Raw genomic sequence first — 6,501 nt, 5'->3', positions numbered from 1 at the left:
CAATTCTTGTCCGGAAAAAACAATAAGAACAGACATAAGAGGAAAACATCAATTTGTTTAGGTTAAAATTTCACTGTAATTGGCATTAAAAATGAATATACATTTGCAATCTATTAAGAGGATTACATAGATGGACTGTTTTCACTACTTTCAGACATCCATTCACTTTGGATAGTATTAGTATTAGATTTTTCTGATTGTTGAGAGAAGCCAACACCTTTAGATTTTACCTGTAACATATATGTACAAAGTAGCAAACAACTTACTCTTAATGGAAATAGGAGTAATATTTAACTGAACAATGATATAAAAACAAATACCAGTAAAAACATTTTATTTAATTTCAACTAACATATATGAAACAATTTACAGAAATATACTTATATACTCTCTATCAAAATACTGTTCATTTAATAAGATGAATAATCATTTATAGGCTTAATATGGACCACCAAGTTCACAAAGTTATATGTACAAAAGGTTGCAATGTATAAAATATATTCTAATCAGCATTGTAAACTATTAATTAACATAAACCCTTGAAAAATTGCATAATCATCACTACATGAGGGTTAACATTTCATTTTCAGCATGACTGACTAACTAGATTAACAAAAAAAAAATAACAAAATGTATATATAGTAAACCCCATTTCAAACTTTTTGATATGTAAAACCAGTATCAGTTTCCAGGTAAATGACAGGTTTTTAAAACAAATAATTCAAAAAGTTTAAAATTCTGATTGCAAAAATTATCTAAGTTACATTATTTTATCGAGACATGATACAAAATTTGTTACACAGATTGAAAATCACTGTTTCTTTTGATTTCATATAAAAAGCAAGTCAAAAATATTCTATTTTTTTGTGCTATATACTTTACTAAATGAATAGGAAACCATTAGCTTACTCTATATCTAATACCACACACAGAGCGATTGCTGAATTATGACTATCTCCTCCATAATGGACTATGCTGCATAGCTTGCAGTATAAAAAGCCAAACAGGCTAAAGCAGTGGTAATTTGTATCTGGCTGTGCAAGTCAAAGTGATAAAGTAGCAGTTGAGGGATGTAGTAAGATAATCACAGAGTTCCAAAAGGGCATGACTGTGGAAGCTCATGTGTCGGGTGCTTCCATATCAGGAATGGCACATCTTGTTGGTTGCTCAAGACCCACTATGGTTAAGGTGTATCAAGAATGGTGTCAAACCACCTCCTGCCAACAAAACTGTAAAGGATTATGCAAGGTGGATGTTTGTGGTAAGTGAAGGGTGTAGCACATACAGGCACAATGGTAGGTCATTGTGTGATAGCTGACATTACAATAAAATATGGAGAATGCAAGAACAATACCCCAAATGACAATGCACTGCACATTCAGATCTATGGGATTCCACAGCAGACAACCCAAGATATATATGAGAAAAACTTTTGCTAACCACATATTGGAACAATTATGTGAACAGTAAATCCGAACACCTGATCAGAACATCTATTCTACTCAAATAATCCTATCAGGGATTATTTGAGAAGAATAGAAAACTAGAGTTAATGATTCATTTTTTGCTTTAAAAGGTGTTCTACAGGATTAATGGACTATGCTTCCAGTTTCAAACTGATTGCTATTAGGATGGTTTCAAACTAAGGACTCTATACACTAGAAAGTAAAGAACTGCAGAAAGGTATATCACTCTTTTATTCTTGATGCCAGCATTTCACATAAAGATTGCTGCACATTTAAACCATACAGTGCGTGTACCATATTAGTGCCCACTGTGCATTCCTACACAGCTATAGAGTGTCTGTACCATATCACTCTAACCAGTCATACTCTCCAACAACATGTGCTTTGGCTGTGACATATTTGTAGTATCCGTAGTTCTGCACTTACAGTTATATGTAAAACAATCCAAATGTCACTTAGCCTCAGATGCTTGATCCACTTTTCATATAACCTCTCAATTCCATGTTTTCCTCCCCATAATATTCCTTTAGATTTAATGGTGTCAGGTGGACTCTCCTAATAGGATTTTCAGACCATTCTTTAACCCAACAGTGGTTGTGCTCATTTGTTGCAACTGGAGGGTTGTACATATCTGAACAGTGACCAATTTTGTATTTTAATTATGAAAAAAAGTTTGTATTTTTTTGAATTCTACTTGCAGTATACCAATACATCTTTTCTTAACAGATTTCCATACTTATTGTATACAAGTTTTATTTTTTAATAAAAAATGTAAATATTTAAAAAAATAAACACCAAAAACAAACTGGAGGACTTTTTTTTTTTTTTTTTTATTTACAACTGAAGCTCTTCACAAAAATAACTGTAAGAATGATTGGGGGGAGGGAACAACCCTTTTAAGAGTCTCACCTTTTTCCAATCACTTTTTTTTTTTTTTTTTGAACTAATTACTATGGGAAAGTTTTAAAACATTTCTCCCAAGGCTGAGACCATGCTTTATTTAAAAAGTTAGCATAAATGGTGTTTCCCTGAACTAGAATGGCATGGGTACTACTTTTCTTTTTTTGATCCATAGGGTTTTATTTGTAGTTACCTCTAAATAAATGAGAGCTTACATATGCTCAATTTTTCCTATGTTCTATTAATATTTTAGGAATAAACAAGGAGTTACCTTTTATTCAGTCAGTGGGATTTCTTCTCAATCAACTCTTCTTATGCAAATAAATTATAAAAAATGATATGTTAAACCAATATTAAATAATTTAAAACTCATAATGTGTTCCTCACTATTGACTCACGGGTAGTCTAACATCCCAGGATTGCAGTGGTGAATCCTAACCTGATCCCAAAAATATCAAACCCCCCATGCAACTTTCAGTGATGGAAGACATTTTGTCATAATCGCAAATTTAAAATACGAGTGAAATACTATTAAAATATGATAAAAACAATGAATTTAAAATTCACTACAATTTCCTCCCTTCATGTTCACAGGGTGGAATGAAACTAACGAAACAAATGTGTGTTTGGAATCTTATAAATAAGGAGGAAATTTTAGTGAATTTTAAATTTATTGAATTTTAATAGTATTTCACTCGTATTTTAAATTCGTGATTATGACAAAATGTCTTCCATCACTGAAGGTTGCATGGGAGGTTTGATATTTCTGGGGTTGGGTTGGGGTTCACCACTGCGATCCTGGGATGTTAGACCTGCTCGTGAGTCAATAGTGAGGAACACATTATGAGTTTTAAATTATTTAATATTGGTTTAACATATCATTTTTTATAATTTATTTGCATAAGGAGAGTTGGTCAAGAAGAAATCCTACTGACTGAATAAAAGGCAACTCCTTGTTTATTCCTAAAAGTAGTTACCTCTAGAAAACAGACAAAACTATATTGGCAAGCAATTCAACACAACTGAAAATTTGGAGTAGTATCTAGGAAGTTCTTCATGCCTGAGAAAACTAAAAGTTGCAGGTCACATTGCATATGTCTGGTCATTTCACATACTCTGTGAAAACCATAAAATATCACTTCAAAAACTGGATCTATATTTAGGAAGGCAGAAAAAGTTCTAGTCATTAATCTTCAATCAACAAAAAAAGTACAAAACTTTTTTTTGCGAGTCACCAGAGTGGTCCCATACACCTGCTGTCAGGTTAATGGAAGTATAAGCAAGGCCAAATGTACTGAAGTGCAGTTGATCCAGGGACCCTAGGCATAACAGTATTTTTTAGACTTCTAAAAATGCTTGTCAGGCCCTAAACTACTTAAAACCAGCACTGGATATAAGTGAAAAAACTACTTGGGTATTATGGAAAATACAATATGGCCTGCCCTGTCTAAGGCTGTTTCTTTGTTTGTTGCATGGGTTTTACAGCACAAAGGCAGCATGGCCATCAATATGACTAATCTATGGTGAAGACTGATATATATAGCTTAGCTTCATCAAATTAAATGTACCTCACAAGACAATATGCCACATTTTGATATGTACATAATGAAATCAGTCTGCATGTTGAACTTCATTTATGCACATGCATGACTGCATTTAAACTGTGGTGGTCTAACAAGAGTGACATCTGATTATTTCCTTTACAGGATTGTGCATTAGAAATAGCTAGTTTTTCTTAAAATTGAACATTTATTTTGTAACAATAAACAAAAGAAAAAAAGTCTTCATAATGGGAAAATAAAAATAAAAAAAAAAAATAAACCACTTAGTATATAAAAATGAACATTTATAAGAAAAAAACATTAACAAATATAGAGGGAGTCACAGGTTACTTTACACTTTTAAAACTTTTGTTGTTGTTGTAGGAATCTTTTCAATTTGTTAGAAATATGGCAATTAATAATAATAATAAAAAAAATTCTAATAGTGAAGTGTTCTACAAATTTGGTAGTGTGACTTGCATATAGAGACTAGCCAAAATATTCACTCTGATCTACCATTGAAACCAACAATTTACCAAATGATTAAGAGATCTGACAGTATTGGAAGTATTCCAGATCCTCCTAAGTAACAGACCAAGTTCTATCGGAACTAGAAAATACTGGAGAGTTGATTAAGCTCTACAGAACAGTCAACATTATGGCTGTCATCAACTGAAATTGTCAAACTTCCATTATGAGAATTTTAAAAGGCTCATGATATAAAGTTTATAAGCTAAAATTACATCAAGTCCTGACAGAAGAATAGAATCTGTTAAAATTACATCAAGTCCTGACAGAAGAATAGAATCTGCTGAGGATTTTATCCAAAAGATTGGTGAGAATCAAAAATTTCCCAACAAAATCATCAGTTGGACTGAAGAGGAAATTCTAAAATTGAATTGCAATGTTAAACATCATAATAGTTTACTGAGCATATAATACTTTACATGTACACTACATGATAATTTACAGGTACAAATTGAAAGTCAATTAAATGATCCTGGTGTAATTCTCATTAGAAATCAAGTATATTTCAGAGAGCTATCTTGCACCTACTGGAATATATGCCTACTCAAAACTACATAGAAAGGTTCTACATTTTAAGCAAGATGGTGACCCAGGTCATTATTATTTCTAAGAGAATTTCTTAATGAAAAATTCCTCGAATAAATAAAAAAAAAGTATCTTCAGATTCTGAAAACATTACTGCTGAAGAATTTTCTAAAACTAATGCACATATCATTGATAAACAACAGAATTTTGCTAATAACAAATATATCAATACATACATAAAAGAATGCATTTATGTACTGAGACGCAAGGATGGCAATCTGTAAAAAAAAAACAAAAAAAAAAAAAAAAAAACACCCTGCTTGGTTACAAATGTTTGAGTTTGTTATTCAATTAATATGTAAACCAGCTTTTATCCCCCCCCTCAATACTGAAATAAGTGTTAAGTGACACATAATATCCTGTATTTTACACCCTTGAGGTATTTATTAAAATAACTAATCTTAATGATGAATTTTGTAAAAGGAATATAAGCTTTATTTAAGTATTGCCTAATTTCATTTAACCAAAATATAAAACACTGCACAGTACATATACCTTTATATGTAATAAATATCACATCAAAAATGGTGAAATTGGGCTCTGTGGCCTATGACATATTAACTCAGTAGTTGCCAAATGGTGTAACCTGCAAATCAGCTCTCTCCAACAGAATCTTGACTCGTTTATGGGCATATATACGAAGTATGGCAATAAAGTTTGGCTAGTGCAATAAAGAGAACACAAAGTAAAGGAGCTCAAAAATGGTTTTATTTTTATTCCAACATAATCCAACATAAAGATTGAATGCACTTATTATACCATTATAAAAGTTTCTGAAAAGAGTCAGCAAAAGAGATAATGTCCAGTTGGCAGTTAGGTTTTCTTTTAACTCCTCAACATCCTGAAATCCCGTTCCTTGAGGGCAGTTTTCATCTTGGGAAAGAGGAAGAACGTGCTTCTGTTAGATCAGGCAAGTAGGATGGATGGTTGATCTGTACAATGATATGTTTCATCAGAAATGTCTTCACAACAAGTGTGGAATGTGCAGGAGAACTCTCATGCATTAAGAACCAGCTGCTTTTCTCTTGAAAGTACGGTTTCATGAAGGAAATGCACTTCAATAGTCTTTGAAGCATATGTACGTAGAATGCAACATTGACTCCCTCCCCTTCAGGTACAAATTCCTTGTGGCACACACCTTGTTTGTCAAAAAACATGACTAGCATTGTCTTGATCTGGACTTCTGTAAACCAAACTTTTTGGGCCTTGCTGATGGTTTTGAAGTCCACTGCGTGCTCTAATGCTTCATCTCTGGGTTGTTATTCGTTATTTGGTTTTTAGGAGCATTAGCAACTAAGGCCATATTGCTCCGGGGATATGCGGTGGTCATTCCCTGACCTTTCCGCATCCTCCGTATTTGGTGGTGACAGGCTCGAACCCCGGTCTAATCAAGAAACGTGTGCTACGCACTGCTGCTCCTTCCCACCTGGCTACGGAGGCGCCCTCTCTCTGGGTTGTACTGAAACATCCAACACTCATCT

This window comes from Mastigoproctus giganteus, chromosome 13 (assembly GCF_048544385.1).
Source record: "Mastigoproctus giganteus isolate SK-2022 chromosome 13, ASM4854438v1, whole genome shotgun sequence".
Lineage (NCBI taxonomy): Eukaryota > Metazoa > Arthropoda > Arachnida > Uropygi > Thelyphonidae > Mastigoproctus > Mastigoproctus giganteus.
Note: the sequence above shows the minus strand (reverse complement) of the source record.